Raw genomic sequence first — 20,663 nt, forward strand, 5'->3', positions numbered from 1 at the left:
GGTAATGCGCGTGCGCGTAAACATTCGAGCCGCATTCAAAGACAGGAGCGCGCGCGTCGCGTGATCAGATGGAAACGAGCTCTATGGAAACGAGGAACGTCATCGACAACGGACAAACAGCAAAACGAATCGGTTACCTAACGTAACCTCGGTTCTCTCTAGATGAGGGAACGAGTATTGCGTAAGCTAGCTTACGCTACGGGAAAGATTCATCTTTGCTGAGAAGTTGAAGCCAAAAAATTATTCCATAATTTTGTAATCATTGTCAACGCAGTCTCTTCTGAGGCAGACCATGAGCGGGCTAGCTAGCGGCTCATTGGTTCGCTCAGAGAGAATGCACGAACCTATGGGAGAGCGGCGCTGAGTCCGCGGCCAATGAGCGGACGGCGCTCGCTTACTGCGTCACAGCCCGCCAAAAGGGGCGTGGCTACAGTGTATAAAGGTCGCTCTCCCAGCTCGTTCGTTGATTCTGTAGCATGAAGCGAAACGCTAGTGGCGCAAGCACGGCCGGGAACGCAATACTCGTTCCCTCATCTAGAGAGAACCGAGGTTACGTTAGGTAACCGATTCGTTCTCTTACGAGAGGTTCTCTCGTATTGCGTAAGCTAGCTTACGCTACGGGAACACCTGGTCAACGCCGTGCGCGCTAAGTAACCACTAAGCATCCCAGGGGAACACCGGGGGAATCTATAAGTGGATGAAGATAATACGGCGGCCAGCATAGCGGCCGTTACTATCTAGTGCAAAAACGCCCAAGGCGGCCGGCGAAGGCGGGCCGTGATGTGTAGGCTAATGCATAAGCACATAGGGGAACACAAGGGGTGAGCCGGTTGTGATGGAACTCCCGATAGTGCGGCTTCTATAGGAGGGCTGTGAGTACTAGACCGCCAGAATTTTAGCCTGTAAGGCTGGAACTTCCAAGTTGTAAAATCTGACGGGGGAGGGGGAGGCCCATCCCGCAGCCACACAAATGTCGTGGATGGAAATCCCGCAGGACCATGCCCACGATGAGGCCATGCCTCTGGTGGAATGAGCCCTGATGCCCAGAGGGCAAGGCAGGTCTTTAGCGGCATAAGCAGAGGCAATCGCGTCTACTATCCACCTGGATAGGGTCTGTTTCGAGGCGGCTAGTCCCTTGGTGCGGCCACCGAACGACACAAACAGCTGCTCCGAGCGTCTGAACGCGGCAACGCGTGTAGTGTACACTCTGATAGCCCGAGCCGGGCAGAGGCGGTCAGCGTCACGTTCGCTATCGGATGCAGGCAGCGCCGATAGAGAGATCACTTGCGCCCTGAAAGGGGTACCAATCGCTTTTGGAACATAACCGTGTCTAGGCTTTAGAATGACTATGGAGTCACTCGGTCCAAACTCTAGGCACGCGGCGCTCGAAGACAGCGCGTGAATGTCCCCCACACGTTTTACTGAGGCGAGAGCCGTCAGAAGAACGGTTTTTACGAGAGGTATTTTAGCTCCACGGACTCAAGTGGTTCAAACGGTGGGGCTTTCAGAGCTTCTAGAACTATAGAAAGATCCCAGACCGGCACCGTAGGGGGGGCGAGGGGGGTTCATCCTTCTGGCTCCCCTGAGGAAGCGGATGATTAGCTCGTCTTTGCCCAGAGACTGGGCGCGCCGGGGTTCAGCGAACGCCGCGACGGCTGCCACGTAAACCTTAAGAGTGGATGGGGACCTGCCCTTATCCAGTATCTCCTGAAGGAACACTAGCAAGACGAAACCTCGCACGTCCGTGGGTCCAAATTCATGTCGGTGCACCATTTGGAGAACACAGACCATTTTGCAGCATAGAGCTTTCTGGTAGAATCCGCTCTGGCGTGTTAGATCGTGTTCAAAACCCCTTCTGGCAATTCGACGCGTAGTCGTTGGTCACCCATGCATGAAGCGCCCAGCGCTGTGGATGGGGATGCCAGATCGAGCCGCGGGCTTGAGTGAGGAGATCTGCACTGATTGGAATGGGCCACGGGGCTGTCTGTGACAGCCGCGTTAGCTCCGGGAACCAAATCTGATTCTCCCAGCGCGGGGCTATGAGGAGCACCGAGTGGCGTGAGTCCCTGATTCTCTGAATGACCTGCGGTAGCAGAGAAATCGGGGGAAAAGCATAGAGCGGGCGGCGGGGCCAATCCTGGGCTAGCGCGTCCTCGCTCTTGAAAAGAATATTGGGCAGTGAGCGTTCTCTTCTGACGCGAAAAGATCTATCTCCGCTCTGCCGAATAGGCGCCACAGTGTTTGGACTGTTTGAGTGTGCAGGGACCATTCTCCGGGGAGACCAGGTTCCTGGACAGCCTGTCTGGACCGTCGTTCAGATGGCCCGGCACGTGCGTCGCTCTGAGCGATAGCAGGTGACTCTGGGACCACAATAGGATGCGGCGTGTCAGATGAAGAGATTCTTGGATCTGACGCCGCCCTGACGGTTGATGTATGATACCACGGCCATATAGTCGGAGCGAATCAGGACGTGGTGACCGTTTATGCGCGGGAGGAAGCATAGCAGCGCGTTCTCGACCGCGATCATTTCCAGACAGTTTATGTGTAAGGAACTCTCGTGGCTCGACCACTGGCCGGCGGCCGGTGAGCCCTCGCAAACCGCTCCCCAACCCGAGTTGGATGCGTCTGTCGAGATAACTTTCCGGCGAGAGAAGGTTCCCATGGTAACGCCCCTCTGAAACCACTCGCTTACTGCCCATGGCTGCAGTGCAGTGATACATGTCTGAGTAATCCTGATCATCTGGCGGCCCGTCGTCCACTCTTGGTGGGATACGCGGCTCTTTAACCAGAGTTGAAGGGGGCGCATGTGCAGAAGACCCAGCTGTAGCACAGTGGAGGCTGAAGCCATATGACCCAGCATCCTCTGAAGCGATTTCAGGGATGTATGGGCACCCATCTGAAACGAGGCGGCCAGTCGCTGAACACGGCGCGCGCGCTGTGTGGATAAGCGAGCCGTCATCGTGATAGCGTTCAAATCTATTCCAGGAACGAAATAGTTTGACTGGGCTGGAGAGAGCTCTTTGTCCAGTAGACAGAGAGTCCCAGCGTTTCCAGATGGTAGAGGAGAACTGTGCAGTGCGACAGCAGCTCCGTCTGGGAATCTGCTAGAATCAGCCATTCGTCCAGATAATTCAGTATGCGCAGCCCTTGACTTAGCAGGGGGGCGAGCGCTGTATCCATGCACTTCGTGAACGTACGGGGTGCTAAGGATAGGCCAAACGGGAGAACGGCATACTGATAAACTTGACCCTCGAAGGCGAAACGTAGGAATGGCCTGTGATGAGGGCTTATCTGGATCTGAAAATATGCGTCTTTCAGGTCTAGAGAGATGAACCAGTCCCCCTGGCGGAAGTGCGCGAGGAGTTTCCTGACTGTGAGCATTTTGAACGGTCTCTAATGAGCGCTTTGTTCAAAGCCCTGAGATCTAAGATCGGCCTGAGGCCGCCGTCTTTCTAGGGAACCAGAAAATAACGGCCGTAAAAAACCCCGACTCGGTCATAGATGGTGGGACTCTCTCTATAGCGCCCTTCTGCAGTAGCTTGGCTATTTCTAAGCGAAGCGTGTTCATAGCGGGCAGCTGACAGTGGATTCGAGCCGCACGCGCGAGCGTGGCGGGCGGCGACGAAACTGTAATCGATAACCATTCTTTATTATGCTAAAAACCCACGGGGAGATGCCGGGGATGGCTTCCCACGCTTCGTAAGCGGTTGAATGGATATTTCGCCCTGATTGCTGCACATCGCGGGCTGGACACTGTGTGTGGGCACGCTTATAATGTGGGTGGCAACGGGACTTACACTCAGAGAGGAGTTTTATGGGCCGTGTGACAGAGCGGGCAGAGGGGGGACACGCGCACGGGCTCGTGGGCGTGCTTATGTTCTCTGCTACTGGAGCGGAAGTGCTCGCTCCGTGAGAATGGGCTCTGTGAGACCCTGGGCATAAGGTGCTTGTGTGTGTACGTGAGCACATGCTTGTGGGCACATTTATTACACTTGAGGCTTTTATGCTCTTTTTGTGAACTCTCTGGGTAGCCGTGAAAACGGCATTTAGACGCTCGCAAGCGGGCAGGGAAACCGGCTTGTTTGTGGCGGTAAACACTACTGCAGTCAGCGGTGAACGGGGACTAACAGTGGGCGAAGCTTTTACGGCGATCCGGCCGCAGCGGGAGAAAGCCGTCCTTTTCTCAGCTGTGCTAGGCAGACTTCAGTTGATCGGGCCTCAGCGCGATCTTGGGTCGAGGCCCCCTGGAGGAGGCTGTCTGCGGCGGCTGTCTGAGCGAGAGCGAGGGCGGCCGCCCTGTCTACGCTGGGGCTGCTGAGCTTGCTGAGGCAGGCGCTGCTGAGCTTGCTGAGGCGGGCGCTGTTGTGGGGTTCTGGCAGGAGGCTCGTGAGAGCGGCCTGTCGAAGAACTAGAGCGGCGGGGCAAGAACAGATTCATGGCCTGAGTCGCTTTCTGTACCTCGGAGAAGCGGTCAACGATGCCCGTGACGGCAGATCCGAAGAGCCCGGTAGGAGATATAGGCGCGTTGAGGAACAGGGCGCGTTCTGAATCTCCCATATCGGTGAGCGTGAGCCACAAGTGTCTCTCAGTGACAACGAGGGCGGCCATGCATTTTCCCAAGGCTTGTGCGGCGGCTTTAGTGGCGCGAAGGGAAAGATCCGTCGCGCTTCTCAGATCCGAAAGGATGGGCGGGTTCCTACCGCTGTTCGCCATCTCGCACGAGATGTCGCTCTGGAGCGCCTGGATGGAATGCAGCGCTGAGGCGGCCTGTTCGGCGGCGTCAAAGGCGCGGGCAGCATGGCAGTATAACTCATCTCGGCGGCTCCGTCCACTGAGCGAAGCGGACCCCTCGGAGCGGATAAGAGCCGAAAGAGGGGCATTCCAGGATTTAGTGAGCTCGAAGTGAAGCTCAGGCAGGAATGGTGCAGCCCGGCTGCAGGCGGGGGCCGGGCGCCGGTTCGGTGGTTGCTCTGGGGGAGGAGACCACTCGAGACCCAGGCGGTAGATGGCCTGCGAAAGGAGGCGCGATAGTCCATCCTCGATGCCGGCGCGGGTCCCCGCAGACTCTCTCGTCGATGAGCCGATCGACGACCAATCCTCGCTGTCAGAAGGGTGCAGCGAACAAGAGTCCTTCTCATCCGCGGTGTCGTCGGAGGCGACAGAGCGGCCATACGGCGGCAACTGTAAGTCCGGCAGGGGCGGAGAGGGAGAGCGGTCGGTGGGCGGCGGCGGCGGCCCACATGGATCCGCAGGGGGCTCCGGCGGCCTCTGGGAGCGGCGTATCTTTTTCCGCGGCGAAGTGAGAGGCGGCGCGGGAGCGGTTCTGACTGCCTGTAGTCGAGCCCGCAGGGAAGACGGAGGCAGGTCCTCGCAGTGGTCGCATCCTCCGTTGGCGAGGGCGAGCTCTGCGTGTTCCACTCCGAAACAGAGAACGCAGAAGCGGTCTCCTTCCTCGAGTGAAGAGCGGCATGAGCCGCAGGAAATACGAGGCATCTTGAAAAAGACGCTCGGCTCTTTTAGGAATATGGAATAGTAAAAAGGATACGCGTCGGATGGCGCTAGCTTGCTGGGCGGCTGAAGGTGGCAGACGGCCGGCTTCCTCAGACTCCGGAGCTCGCTAGACGGTGCCTTCTCAACGACGGCGGCTTCTTCCCAGAACAGCGGATGCGTGTAGCTCGCTGAAATGAACAGAATCAACGAACGAGCTGGGAGAGCGACCTTTATACACTGTAGCCACGCCCCTTTTGGCGGGCTGTGACGCAGTAAGCGAGCGCCGTCCGCTCATTGGCCGCGGACTCAGCGCCGCTCTCCCATAGGTTCGTGCATTCTCTCTGAGCGAACCAATGAGCCGCTAGCTAGCCCGCTCATGGTCTGCCTCAGAAGAGACTGCGTTGACAATGATTACAAAATTATGGAATAATTTTTTGGCTTCAACTTCTCAGCAAAGATGAATCTTTCCCGTAGCGTAAGCTAGCTTACGCAATACGAGAGAACCTCTCGTAAGAGAACCGTCTCTCGCTTGTTTTCACTGCTTTCAGGTAAGTTTAGTTAACAAAATCACACAAATAATAGATACAAACGTTCCTGACACCCTTCTTACGTGTAATTAATACGCTCTGTTGAATATTTACTTTATAGAAATGGGTTGTGTCTTCGTAAAAAGTCCGTTAGCATCTCAACCGTTTTCAGAAGAGGTGAGTTACGTTACACTGAACTCTTGTTTTAGCTATAACTTATAAGTTTAGGGTTTTAACCACATCTTTGTGTTGATAACAGTTTTTGATAGTTTTGTTTTGCTGGTATTTGTCAATGGGTGATTGGAAGTAAGCTAATTTATTTAACCTAAAATAATTCACTGTACTGTTAATCAGTGACGTCAGGAGGGACAGAAAAAAAACCCTCCACAGGGTGTCAAACTCAGTGCCAGGAGGACCACAGGCCTACAGAGTTTAGTTCCAACCCTGCTTCAACACACACACACACACTTGCAGTTTTCAAATGAGCCTGAAGGACTTGATTAGCTGATCAGCTGTGCTTAATTAGGGTTGAAGCTAAACTCTGCAGGGTTGTGGCCCTACAGAAACTGAGTTTGACACCCCTGCTCCACAACAAAGGGGGAATTATTGTTAAATTGTTATTCCAGATGATTATTTCACAATATATATTACCTTAAGATGTGTATATATATATATATCCTTCCTTGTAGGGGTGTAACGGTACACAAAAATCACGGTTCGGTACGTACCTCGGTTTTAAAGTCACGGTTCGGTACGTTTTCGATACAGCAAAAAGAAAGAAATGCCAGAGAAATTTCCTATTTGTTTAAAGAAAAAATATTTTTAAATAATTGTGGGTTTTCCTAGATCTTGAAACTTTCAGGTTTATAAATGGGGCTCATCTTTGATAAACGATCTGTGAAGCACATAACGAGTAGCGCAGTTTCGTTCTGCTTTCATTACGCTTGCCATTTGATGTTGTGTTGGCCGCGTCAGCAAGAATTTTGCCGGCAGGAAAAATGGTCCAAGCAATCGTTCGGTTTGTATGCATTCCGAACCGGAAGCCTCGAACCGAAACGGTTCAATACGAATACATGTACCGTTACACCCCTACTTCCTTGTAATACACCCTATGTTCTATTGCAAATCCTTTGTAACATTGTTGGCTCTGTGACACATTGCATGTTCTAGTCTAGAAGATCATCATGCTGAAGTCCGGCTGCACCCCCTGTCCAAGACAATCTCCACGGCTATGAACTCGATTAGTAAGCAAAACCTCAAACATACAGTGCACTACTGTTCAAAAGTTGGGGTCTGTAAGATTTATGCTTTTGAATGAAGTCTCACACTTTACATTTTTTTTTCATTGAGACTGTTCTTGAGAAACCTGTGGGATAAATTATCGGCGGCAAATGTTATAATGGTCATAGTTATAATAATAATTAATTTAACTATTATGATAACAGCATATCATGGTCATTGGTATATTTTATTTTATTTCTCTTGGTGTGTTTTTAATTATGTTGGCCAATGAGACAGACACCATACTGTTCAATGCAAAGATATTTATTTATTTTATGTATTTTTTACTGATAAATACTGAAATTCTTTAAAGGGATAGTTCACTTTGAAATTAATTTTTGATATGTTTTAGCTTACCTCAAGGGCATCCAAGATGTAGATGTCTTTGTTTCCACAGTATTTTAAATTTTGACATTTTTCGGTCAAACCATTCTTGTCTATCAGTCATATAATGCAGGTCTATGGAGCCCACCTCAAAGAGCATGCACAGAGAAGTCCAACTTAAACATGATGGAATGACTCGTAAATGTAAGTACACATTGATGGCCTAAGACACTGTTCGTTTTCTCACACAAACCGCTCGTTTCGTATTTATATAGTTTTTACCTTGTGTATCCACAGCCAGGTCCAAGTGATCTGAATCAGTTATCCAATGTCCAACCGAACTGAACTGAACCATGTCCAACGTTCTGCTGGAAGTGATCGCCTGCGAGTCGACGTCACTCATTGTTTACACTGAGATTTCGGATGTTTTACCTTTCACTAAACATATTTAGATATACATGAAATCGAAATGGAAGACGATTTCGGTATATCTAAATTTGTTTAGATCTTCACAGTGAAAGGTAAAACATCCAAAATCTTTGTGTAAACAATGAGTGACCTACACGCGCAGGTGATCACTTCCGGCGGAACGTTGGACATGGTTCAGTTCAGTTGGACATTGCTCAGCTAATTCAGATCACTTGGACATGGCTGTTATATAAATACTGTTTGTTTTCTCTCACAAACCGCTCGTTTCGTGTCTTAGGCCATCAGTGTGTACTTACATTTACGAGTCATTTAATCATGTTTAATTTGGACTTCTCTGTGCATGCTCTTTGAGGTGGTGACCATAGACCTCCATTATATGACTGACAGACTAGAACGGTTTGACCGAAAAATGTCAAAATTGAAACTACTGTGGAAACAAAGACACCTACATCTTGGATGCACTTCAGGTAAGTATTTCAAAGTGAACTATCCCTTTAATTCAGGGGATCTTAAAGTTATGGCTATGCTCTTGTTTCCAGATGAGATATAGTCGTTTGGCCCTGTAATTCTTCAGGACAAGATCTTGATGACATCCACACTCAGTACGTGATGAAGGTGAGTTTCACAAAAGCTGCCACTATCACAAACCAAGAGACAGAACACAACAGGCCTTCATCTATATGAACTCACCCATATGTAAGGATGGGTAAAAGCCGCGTTGTCAAGCCGCGTTCACGCGAATATTTATTCGGGTTCAAATAAATATGGCTGGGCAAGATAAATGCAAGTCTTCCTCTGTGTCGAAATCCTTAGACATCCTTAGAACGAAGATTGTTTTGTTTGCAGTGTGCGTCTCCCTCAGACTGTAAACTAAGCTCGGGTGCACCAGACACGTCAGCAGCGTCTTACGTCAGCAGCGGCACTAAACACAGATTGACAATAGAACCGGAAGACAATATAATGCTGAATAAAGTCATAGTTTTTGTTTTGTTTTTTGGACCAAAATGTATTTTTGGCCAGATAGTGCAACTGACCAATAGCAGTTGAGTATTCCAGCTTGTATGTTAATGTGGTGTGTATTCTTCTCATTTTAGCTCCTGCGTCCATTTGGGCTGAAGGTCGAGACAGAACCAACCCAAAGCTGGACTGTAACCTACTGTCATATGACAGACTTCATACTGACAACTACTGGCGTGGATGCGGCATCACATGTTTTTCAACAAAACCTTTTTCACCTAGAATTTAAAGTGTGGATTAGTCATCCCCCATCCCTCCATGTCTTCATCTCTTGTGAGTGGATTTCATTTAAAACATTCTTAAAAGAACTCCTCAATTTCTTCTGAATTTATAGTATTTATTGTTTTTGTCAAGTAATATTGCTGTAATCCTGTTAATGAATGTACAGTATAAATTGCAATCACGCTTGTGTTGGACAGGTGTGGTTCACAGGTTATAGACATTTTAGAGGAGGTAGATGCTGTGTATTTAAAGGTGTTCTAAGTCATGTTTATTTGTACTATCTTATTTTTGTATATAAATCATTATTACAGTGGAACAAATTGCTATTTTTTTATTTGTAAATTAGAAACTGATTTTTTTTTTTTACCATTGTACAGCACCACTTTATCACCAATAATGTTTTATAACTTTGTAGTCAAATTATTGTTTTATGTCACATGTGAGAACAAATGCAAGTTTATATTTTCTTTCAGATGTAATTTTTGTAATAAAGTCTGTATCATAGAATGATAACTTCTTTCTGTTGTTATTTTGTAGGTGTTTGTTGTAATTGAATGGCTTAAATGTAATTCAAGATAATTTAGTAAAACTGCAGTTTTGCTGTAGTATTACTACAATATTACTGTAGTAGAACCATGGTATCAAAACCATGGTTTTTAAAAATACCAGTTACTACAGTCATGGTTACTATGGTTTTACTGTAGTATTACTACAATTTTACTGTAGTAAAACCATGGTATCAAAACCATGGTTTTTACCAGTTACTACAGTCATGGTTACTATGGTTTTACTGTAGTATTACTACAATATTACTGTAGTAAAACCATGGTATCAAAACCATGGTTTTTAAAAACCATGGTTCGCACCAAAATACCACGGGTTACTACGGTCATAGTTAACTACAGTTTTACTATAGTAAAACCATGGTTAATTTTCGTAAGGGAGGGTCTCACACTTCTCATTCTCTCACGACTATTTACTTCCATTTAAGATTGTATTTAACTCATTTAAGACTGTTGAGGACACTCGACAAAACGGACATTCTGGCATACATGTGTGTGTTATGTAAGCAATAAGGTACGAGAGGCTGTGCTGTATCGTGAATAAGTAACGGCTGAAGGGCGTTGTTAGGCACGACGCGAAGCTGAGTGCCTGCTGCAACCCCTTCAGCCGTTACTTAATGCCGCGTTCCAGGCAACCTGTAACTCGTGTTTTTCCAACCTTATACTTGTGAAAGTGCACTGGAACGGCAGTCAAACCCGTGACTTCCCACCCGTGAACTCGTACTAGACCGATGTGAGTCATTCCACGAAATCGGTGCCTTTTCAACTTTAAAATTTTGAAAAATAAAATTATTTTAAACTGATTTTTTTCAATATCTATTGGATGAAGACATCTTAACATGACAAGAAATTGTGTTGGGCCATCTCAAGCTATGCCATTTACTATTTTATGACTGTTTATTTATTTGATATTTTCGTCAGTCCTGTTACCGACTAAAGTGTTACTATACTTCCAATTACAAATATACAAAAGTTTGCACATATATAAGTAGTAATTTTGTCCCTCTTTGCCCCTCCATTCATATTATGTCATATTTAAAACAATTCTGTTTTATATCATTATTGCCATTCAGTTTCCTGAAAATGTCCTATTTCAGGGATGAAACCACATTACAATTAAAGGTGCAATACCTAAGACTTTTGCATTAAAATATCCCAAAATCACAAGGCCAGTGTTATATATTTAGTAAAGATGATAACTCACAATATTCCAAATGTTTCAAACAATGTTTAAATCGCGAGAAAATTGAGATTTTAACCAAGGAAACGGCACGTGTCAGCAGGGGTGAGCTGGGAGTCGCGAGTCAATCGCGTCATATCCGCTTACCTCGGTTTCCGCTCTTACTACGTGTAGTCCTGGACAAATGCGGTAGTTGTAGTTGTGCGTTAGCGTCTATCAAACGACAGCTTGTTTTGCGCATTTGTTATGGAATGGAGCACTTCTTTTCATTTATTCTCGGAATGTGAACTGTTGGCTGTAAAGGGGGTCGCACACCGGACGAGAAGCGCCGCGTCACGTTTAGGACAACTCCAGTAACGTTATCGAACACCGGACGCGCACTTTCTCATCAGTGTATGGCCAGCAATATTGTTATGTTTAATGACAGAAAAGGAAGATAATGTCTGTTCTATGTTATTGTACTGTACAATTAAATACAATCGTTGCTGAGTCTGCATTCTGAAAACTTTACCTCAGATCATCCGTTCACAGAATGAATTGAGAATCTCACGTGAAAAATCTAATAATAATCAGTAATTGTCATTCAAGCAGCTGATTTCTGTAAATGACTGCAAAACTAAATGCATAGATATTGCAGCATAGGGCAAAGTCAGGATCCATTAGCAACGGTTTGAGGCAAAAATAATTACAATTTTATATAAAACTATGTAAATGGCGCTCTGTGGCGCAGCAGGGTTTTGAACACGGTCCTGAAACGTTGCTGGGCGCCGCGGACAGACGCCGCCGGTATGTGTACACTTATAGATAATAATGTGTTCGAATAATTATGTGGTGCAACGCGGCGCTGCAGCTTCTCGTCCGGTGTGCGACCCCCTTAACGTTAATTTTGTGAAACTGTAGCTGTGGTTGAATACTTACACGACATGAAAAGATGTGTCAAATGTACATTGCAGACATCCCAAGTCTCCCGGATCTCCCGCATATTGATAGCGTTTCCCTGATGCCCGCAAATTAGTTCAAATCTCCCGGGATATAATGTTAGAGCGAGACATACTGCGCGCATAACATACAGCGCGCTGCGCGTGCACTGTACAGAGGGAGAGACTTTGCGTTTGTGCCTCGCGAACGCGAAAGTTAGCCTTCCCTCCCACCCCCACAATCTTGTTATCGAAATATACCTCCCGGAAATGAATTCCTGCAGGTTGGGATAACTGACATTAAATTGATTTTTTATTTTTATAAAGTTACCAAGGAGGGCCAACCACGTCAACTCCTTGCAAGAGACCTGCCCCTTCAAACCCTCTCCACCATAGCTTCGTCCAGTGACTCGTACAGTAACATCTGTGATAACTAATTTACTTTTAAACCTGACTTTTCTTGCACGGTTATTTCAGTTTAATGAAAAACAAGCATGTCATTAAACGCAACGTTTATAGAAATCGAACTTTACCTCATCCATGACAACTAATTTTCGATTCCCGTCTGATTGATTTATCCACGGTGGAGTTGAAAACAACAGTTCCCATCATTCCGCGTTCCTCCACGGCGTCATCAAGCAAAGCCGTTGTTGTTGTTTTGAATGTAGCGCCCTCTAGCGGCATCTAAATCTTAGGTATTGCACCTTTAAAGTATACTTTGACAAGATATTTATTTAAAAAAGGGTCTTGTCCAAAATGCAATATAGTGCCTGTTACTATGGTGAGATCTGTTTAACTGTCAAATGTAATTTTTCCATTAAAATATTAAATTAATGACAGTAACAGGACTGACCTCTCAATAGCCAAGAGTGTGTTTTGTCGCCTATTTTTGTAATTGCAGTTAATTGCATGCATTATGGACAAGAGTTATGAACTTATTTACTTGCTTATACATACTAGTTACTTCATTAGCCCATGACAATCTGCTTCCATATGGGAGGTAATCTATAATTATATAGAAAAATACAATCATAGAAGAAAACATATCTTTATTAAAACAAATCATCTTTGGAGATAAAAAATACAACTGGCAATACAACTACAAAATAATTCAATTCTTTTTAAAACTCATTGTTTCAAGTAAATATGACATTTTTGTAGTATAAATCCTGAAAATAGCCATACAAAGCATCATATTACATGTTCATTACATAAAATTTCAACAAAAGAAAGGAATTTCATCAATGGAAACTTAATCATGCACTTAGTGGTAGGCCTATTAACTTGTAAAAACTCTTATTTTTTTCCCCCATTGAAGATACCATTCTCTCCTCTCTGGATCCTGGTCTCTATGTGTGCGAAAGCGCCGTTGCTTCTCTGCTGCAATTATTGGCACGTTACTAACAACTGTAAAAGTGTATAACAAATTAAAAGTGATGTTAATTATATGCAAAAAAGACATAAAAAGTAAGTAGCATAAGTATACAATAAAAAAACAGATGCATAAATAAACATTGGTAACTAAGCATGTCAATGCTCATATGCTGCTGACACATATATTGCTGCTTTTAGCTTAATAACACACAAAATAACCTTTAAAAATGTCTGTCTCTTAAAAAATAAAAATATATCTATGTCCCTTAGTTGTCCTAATCCTTGAATTAAATTGCATTTGAATGTTTTCCCCTGCAAATAATCAGGGGCTAGAATCTATGCTCCCTATTGGATAGTAACAGGAGGACTGATGGTAACAGGACTGATGATTTTATGCTAATATGCTAATTTATAGCTAACAGGTCAAGGTTCGAAAGGTACATGCTAAGTAATCTGAAAGGTTATTATCTCTAGATATTGATAATATTAGGACTACTAAATAATTGTTTATATGTACACTTTAAAAAACGGTAACAGGACTGATGTTGTATGTTGACCCCTCTAACAACCCATAAAAAATAAAAAATGGGACAATTAAGAAGAGAGAAACTTACCCTTGCTTACACTGTGGAATCCACTTCATCTAAATGATGTCACTTCCTTGATGTGATGTCACTTCTGGTTTGTACCATTATTTTGGGGGTTTTGGTGATAGTAACAGGACTGACATGAATTAGGGGACAATGATAAAATGACAGGGACAGGCTTACCCTTATCCTTACCCATAGCATATAATATGTGATTTTAATTATTTAAAATTATATGGCTTTTACTTGGTATTATATTGATAGATATAATATATAGTAACATTAAGTTTTTTAAATTTCACATTTATTTGTTGTTAAACCAACTTTAGAACAGATTATTTGTTAGGGACGCAAATTTAATGGAATGACCCATGTACTCCCAGTTACGAGTTCTGACATCACATAGCCCGCGAACATAGTCCTGCTCCTGCTGTGGCGATGGTATTTTGGAAATCAAGTGCCCACACTGTGCCAAAGACACCGGAGTCCTCAGTGCCACTGAAAAGAAACATTTCTGCATTGAGAACACAGATGGTACACATGCACTTTACAGAGATCATCAATGCCACTACCAGGTGCAAGCCCAGTTGTTTGTGACGAGGCGGAAGTTTTGTGACTTCATGGTGTGGTCTACATCTGATTTTTTCATTCAGAGAATTTTTCCTGATGCTGACTTTTTTACAGAAGCAGTGCAGAATGTCGAGTCTTTCTATAGGTCAGCCATTTTATCCGAGTTATTGGCCAAGACGTATACATGCCCAGATAGACTGCTGTCAGACAAAACACAGTCCACAGACTCACAAGAATTGGAGGAGTAGTAGGGTGTTGTTCAAAACGAAGTGAACAATGAGAATTGTTGGCTCTTTGTAAATTATAGTGTTGTCTAGACCTACTCTATTTGTAAAGTTTTTCGAAATAACTCTTGTTATGATTTGATACTACTAATAAAATTGAATTGAATTATTTAGTAAGATTTGCCCGTGTGTAATTCTACATACATTTAATATCCTTTTTTAAGGGACAACAGGACGGTCAAAAGGTTGTTTATTTTACGCTGGTTTATTTTACAAAAAACATCTTTCAACACGTTTATAAAAGCCAACCTAAATTACATAATGTACACTCATATAAAACTTCTTTTATCAATCAATCAATCAAATTTTATTTGTTGAGCGCTTTACATCAACCAAAATGTGCACAAGGCGCTTTCCAGTAAAAACATCAATAAACAACAATATATAAAAACATAAGAGTAGATAAAATAGCAGTTGAAACAGGACGGAAGCTACATATTAAATGCTTGTCTGAATAGACGTGTTTTCAACTGCGATTTATGTTTGTCCTGCATGTTTCAATTAAATACATAGTGTGAATGTGTTAGGGAACTGACACATGACAATTTTTACTTTTTCCAATATAGGTTCTATGCAACTTATAACTTAACTCATTTCATTTCAGCTGATTTTAATGGATAAGTAAAGAATTGATTGTTAATGTGCTAGTACAACTATTTACACTGGAAATTGTTACTCAAAGTGCTTTCAAAAAACTTAGAAACCTCTCTGTTAAAGAATAACTGGGGTTTTTTTCAGCTAATCTATTGGCACCACTGAGGGGCACAGATTCGTTAGGGCACAAGCCAGTGTTGTAGTACTCGAGACTCGGACTCGGTCTCGAGACCATATTTTAATGGTCTTGGTCTTGTCATGGACTCGTGTCCATTTGGACTCGGAATTGACTCGTACTCGAACATTTTTTTTAGGACTCGGAATTATTCCCGAGTCCACTCGAGTTCAATTAAAAATATTTTTCATGATTATTAATGTATGTTAATAAAATATTTCTTTAAATTGATTGACACGCCCAGTGATTGGTGATTTTCTAGTGCGCAACTGCGCATGACAAATTGTAATAAAATTACTTTTAACACCACCTACTATGTGGCCTTTTTACCCTACTGATCATATTTTTAAAACTCTAAGTAAATTCAGTAAAAAAAAAAAAAAAAAAAAAAGGATTTCTGTAAGTAAATAAAAGTAAATTAGGTAATCAACCCTCACTGGTCTCAGTCTCGACTCGGACTCGACCGTCTCTGGTCTCGGACTCGACTCGGACTCGACTCTCTATGGACTCGGTCTTGACTCGGACTCGACTCTCTCTGGTCTCGGTGTCGACTCGGACTCGAGTGAGGTGGTCTCGACTACAACCCTGGCACAAGCCACTCAAACTATTTTGTCAAGAGAAGTGAACTCCTCTTCTTCTGATGACTTAATCAGAAGACTAATGGGCACAGGTCCATGCAACATTCTGTACTTGGATCGTGCTTGACCAATTACCCTCTCAATGTGTATGCGGACTGTTGCAAGTTTTCTGGAATCTTCCAGTTCGACAGCGCCCAGCTGTTTTTTTCCCCCGTGTAAAGGCATGAGTTTCAACCCTTGCACAGTACAAGCCAACTTGTTCCTGAATCCTAAAGCCACGGTCTGCTAGGATCAAGTCTCCTGGTAGGAGATTATCCAAAAACCCACTGTTTGCTGTAATGTGAGCATCAGTTGACCGCCCACCCCAGCTCTTGGAGATGAAGGAGATTATCCCTTGTGGAGTTATACCTATTAGGTATTTTATGGTGTTGTGTGATTTATACTGAGAGTATGTCTGGGCCCTTGCCTTCAGATCTTTAGGTCTGTCAATGGTAATTTCAAATCAGTCTATTACTGATGTAGCGAGTGGGGTGTGTTCCATGAGAATTGCGCTTGATTGAATCAGGTGGGGGTTGTTTGGCGCTACACCTTTAAATCCAGCGAGCTGGCGTTTTTCCGATTTTGTGCTGTCACAGACTGTTGCTTCCTTGGGCTCTTGGCTGAGTGTACGAGTTGACGTGAGTTCATGTTTAAATGTATTGTGAGATCAAACCTCGTTGGCATATGTGATTTTGATTCAGACGATTACATTGTTTCATAGCCTCATCTGGTGTTTGTGCGATTACCCAGTGCCGTGGGTGCTGCTAGTGTCCTGTCTTTGCGAGCCCTCATCGGCTGCGATTTGTGTTGGCGTGCTTCAACGAGGACGTAAGTCTCTTGTTTTTATTGAGCAGCGTTTGTCTCTCTGTTTTTTTAGGTACTTGCTGTAATGAGCTTTTATTGATTTAATGTTTTGTTTATTAGTTCCGGGTTTAGAGTGATCACTACAAGTTTGCCGAGTGCGTTTGTTGTGCTGAGAACGTAAGTTTATTGGCTTCCTTTCTTCCTCACGTTTGTACATCTTCATAGAACGTTTATGTATGTAGTTCTGTTGATTTGCAATGTTTCTTTATTATAGTTTGGTTTGGGAATGTTCAAGTAAAAACCAGACGGAGTAAAGTGACTGCTACAGTATTATAAATAACCAAGCTTTTGGCTTGATGCTGTGGTCTGTTCATACAGGTTAGTGTTTTAGGCTACTTTAGCCTCTTGCCCCGCTCTGATTGTTCAGCTTAACTTTTTACAGCTTAAGTAATCCCCAGCCCATTGGTGCACAGGTTACAAATTAGGCATAGTTGTGATGCCGACCTGTATAATTATGTAACATTGTAATTGTTCTTTGCAGGAGGAGCGACATATGCTGTCCTGGCCACTGTTTTTCCTGTGCTCTTGTTTTTAGGATTCAGCTCCGTGTGTGTGTGTGTGTGTGTGTGTGTGTGTGTGTGTGTGTGTGTGTGTGTGTGTGTGTACGTGGGGAAGAACCGTCTATTGGGTTGCCTATGAGCCTCCCCCTGGTGTGTTGATGTATGTTGTGTGTTATGCAATGTGTGTATTTTAGGCCATTGGGTTGGTGCAATATCCTGGGTAGGGGGGGATAACAATTTTGTTGTGTGGCCACTGGTTTGTCTAGTGTGAATTATTTTCTTTTGGGTTATATTTGCGCATGTGATTTTGTGACGTGCCTTATCAATTTTGAGTTTGTTGTATTTTGTTTTTGAGTTATTTAAACACTTTGATTTTGGATTTTGTTGTCCCTGACTCTGTTGCCCAGAGGCCTAATGTCCTTTGAATACTGTTTCATGTTGTGAGTCCATTGAGCCAAAGAAAAGGGGAAATAAATAAATTTTCTATTTTTATAATACTCCAGTCTCTCTCTCTCTCTCTCTCTCTCTCTTTGTATTTCCCTTTATTGGGACAGCCTGCTGGTAAACATTTGAAATTCTTACGGTCGCTTAGCCATGATTATTTGGTTGCAATAGACCCCCCTGAGGTTACACTGACATGCATTGCTTGAAAGACTTTCTGAAACACATTGGCAGAGATGTTTGGACATCATCTCTGTCAGGCCACACCACACACACAGGTACTAAGTTGTCATTTAGTATATTAATGACATTTGTAAAAACTCTTGAAATTGTGGACATATGAACACCAAACAGATATGACAAAAAAGCAATTGGAAGGTTAAGCCTGATCCTCATTAATGTCAACAGTAGCTGGTGGAAGATGGTGATGTGTGCTGTATTCTTAAGTAAGGGAGTTATTAAGTCAATCACAGCCATAAACACTTTATAGTTGGGCAGTCCTGTAAAGGTTTTAAGTTTGTCGCTGTTTTCAAAAGTGCTCTGTTCCAGGTCTGAGGGCTTCAGCTTCTCCTTCAGAGCAAACGTATCACCCCGGAGTTGCTGACACTCAAATTCAAGAGACTCAATGTAGTCTGAAGTGAGGTTGGTTTGGCACATTGCATCACATTTGCAATTAGTTTCACTGATACTAGCCTCTTCTACAATCGCCTCCTCTACAATCTCGTCTTCAACCTCATGTGTTAAAGCCTCACAGGCACAATGTTTATGTTGCCTCTAACGTAAGTTTATGAGCACCAGAGAGAAGCATAGACATTTAAATGCAAAATCTGCGTTGTTTATTTTTTGTATGAGATAACGTTTCAGATGACACTGTTAGAGACGGGCGATCAGTGTGAATGGGTAGACTGCACAGCCTTATTACGCTAGCTGGTACTTGCTCATAAATGTTAAATGACAATTTGACTGGGTCTCCATTTGGACATGGATGACGGTATGGTATTACAAAAAATGAATTACACGTAACTAGGAAATGATTCTTACCTTGTAAAAAAAGCTCGCTGCAAATCCTGGCGTACTTGGAGGGCTGCCAGTCCTTTCGTCTGATAGCAGCAATGCATCGATGCCTTCTCTCCCCATCAAATGGAATGCGATAAAAGGATGTATTGGCTTTACCCTGTCTATTAGCACACCCCACGGCACAACACGAAATAACCATTTTATGACAAGACCGGTTCTATTTATCACTGCGCCCTTAGCAACAGCCTCAGCAACCACACATATCAACATAGGCTAAAAAGTAGCAATAAAGTTAGCAGTTATCAGGTAAAAAAAACGTTCGCTTCCACAGCTCTCAGAATGAGAATCAACAGTAGCCGGAGTTGGCCTTTTCTTAAAGGGGCAGTACACTATTTTACCAAATCCCACAAGAACATGAATTTTAGTATGATTTCAACCTTTTAAGTATTATTTAACATCTTTAACCATAACATGGATTTCTAAATAAAAATTAGTTGTTTAACATTAATTCTTATGCACATGACTATGAACTGTACTTTGGCCTCTACAGTTTTAAAAGCCCGAACATGCACAAAAAGCGACGGCTTTAAAGTCAGTCAGGGTCGGGAGGATCGGAAAATAGGGCTCCCCCGAAAGCCACTTTGTAATTCGAACCCTGGTTGAGGAGAACTGCGCGGTGCGACAGAAAGCTCCGTCTGGGATTGTGCTAGAATCAGCCAGTCGTCCAGATTGTTTAGTATGCGCAGCCCCTGACTCCGCAGGGGTCGAGCGCTGTATCCATGCACTTCGTAAAAGTACGGGGTGCTAAGGATAGGCCGAATGGGAGAACGGCGTATTGATAAACTTGACCCTCGAAGGTAAAACGTAAGAATGGCCTGTGACGAGGATTTATCTGGATCTGAAAATAAGCGTCTTTCAGGTCTAGAGAGATGAACCAGTCCCCCTGGCGCACGTGCGTGAGGAGTTTCTTGACTGTAAGCATTTTGAACGATCTCCTCATGAGCGTTTTGTTCAAAAGCCTGAGATCTAAGATCGGCCTGAGGCCGTCGTCTTTCTTCGGCACAAGAAAATAACAGCCGTAAAACCCCGACTCGGTCATAGATGGCAGAACTCTCTCTATTGCGCCTTTCTGCAGCAGCTTCGCTATTTCTGAGCGGACCGTGCTCAGAGCCGCACACGGGGAACGGGGCGGGCGGCGACGAAACAGCGGTCCGGCCGCAGCGGGAGAAGGCCGCCTTTTTCTCAGCTGTGCTAGGCAGACTTTTGCTGATCAGGCTTCAGCATGATCTTGGGTCGAGGCCCCCGGGGAGGCAGCTGTCTGCGGCGGCTGTCAGAGCGAGAGCGAGGGCGGCCGCCCTGTCTAAGCTGGGGTTGATGAGCCTGCTGAGGCGGGCGCTGTTGCGGGCTTCTGGCAGGAAGCTCGCGAGAACGGCCTGCAGAAGTGCTGGCGTGGCGGGGCAGGAACAAGTTCATGGCCTGGGTGGCTTTCTGTACCTCGGAGAAGCGGTCAACGATACCCGTGACGGCAGATCCGAAGAGGCCGGTCGGGGAGATAGGCGCGTTGAGGAAAACGGCGAGCTCTGCGTGCTCCAGTCCGAGGCAGAGAAGCGCGGATGGGGTGGTGATCTCCGTCCTCGAGAGGAGAGCGGCAGGAGCCGCAGAAATTTCGAGGCATCTTGATAAAGACGCT

General features: G+C 44.7%; 3 long non-coding RNA genes across 4 annotated transcripts; 2 read left to right on the forward strand and 1 right to left on the reverse strand.

Moving 5' to 3' along the window:
- Positions 1-6,006: 6,006 nt before the first annotated feature.
- On the forward strand, positions 6,007-9,951 carry LOC120472003 (uncharacterized). Of its 2 annotated transcripts, XR_016149462.1 has the most exons (7): positions 6,007-6,038; positions 6,139-6,194; positions 7,188-7,261; positions 7,743-7,826; positions 8,404-8,518; positions 8,591-8,666; positions 9,146-9,951. It is a non-coding gene; the product is annotated as an uncharacterized LOC120472003 (long non-coding RNA). The 2 variants fall into 2 exon arrangements; XR_016149461.1 differs by lacking the exons at positions 7,743-7,826; positions 8,404-8,518 and having other exon boundaries at positions 9,146-9,947.
- A 1,055-nt stretch (positions 9,952-11,006) lies between these two features.
- Positions 11,007-19,352, reverse strand: LOC120479413 (uncharacterized). The gene is made up of 3 exons (XR_005622910.2): positions 18,998-19,352; positions 13,939-14,409; positions 11,007-13,357 (listed from the first exon to the last, which is right to left on the reverse strand). It is a non-coding gene; the product is annotated as an uncharacterized LOC120479413 (long non-coding RNA).
- Positions 17,144-18,010, forward strand: LOC120479825 (uncharacterized). Its single transcript, XR_005622973.2, has 2 exons — positions 17,144-17,333; positions 17,497-18,010. It is a non-coding gene; the product is annotated as an uncharacterized LOC120479825 (long non-coding RNA).
- Positions 19,353-20,663: the final 1,311 nt, after the last annotated feature.

The sequence above is a fragment of the Pimephales promelas genome, chromosome 23 (genome assembly GCF_988280905.1).
Source record: "Pimephales promelas chromosome 23, fPimPro1.hap1.1, whole genome shotgun sequence".
NCBI classification, from domain to species: domain Eukaryota; kingdom Metazoa; phylum Chordata; class Actinopteri; order Cypriniformes; family Leuciscidae; genus Pimephales; species Pimephales promelas.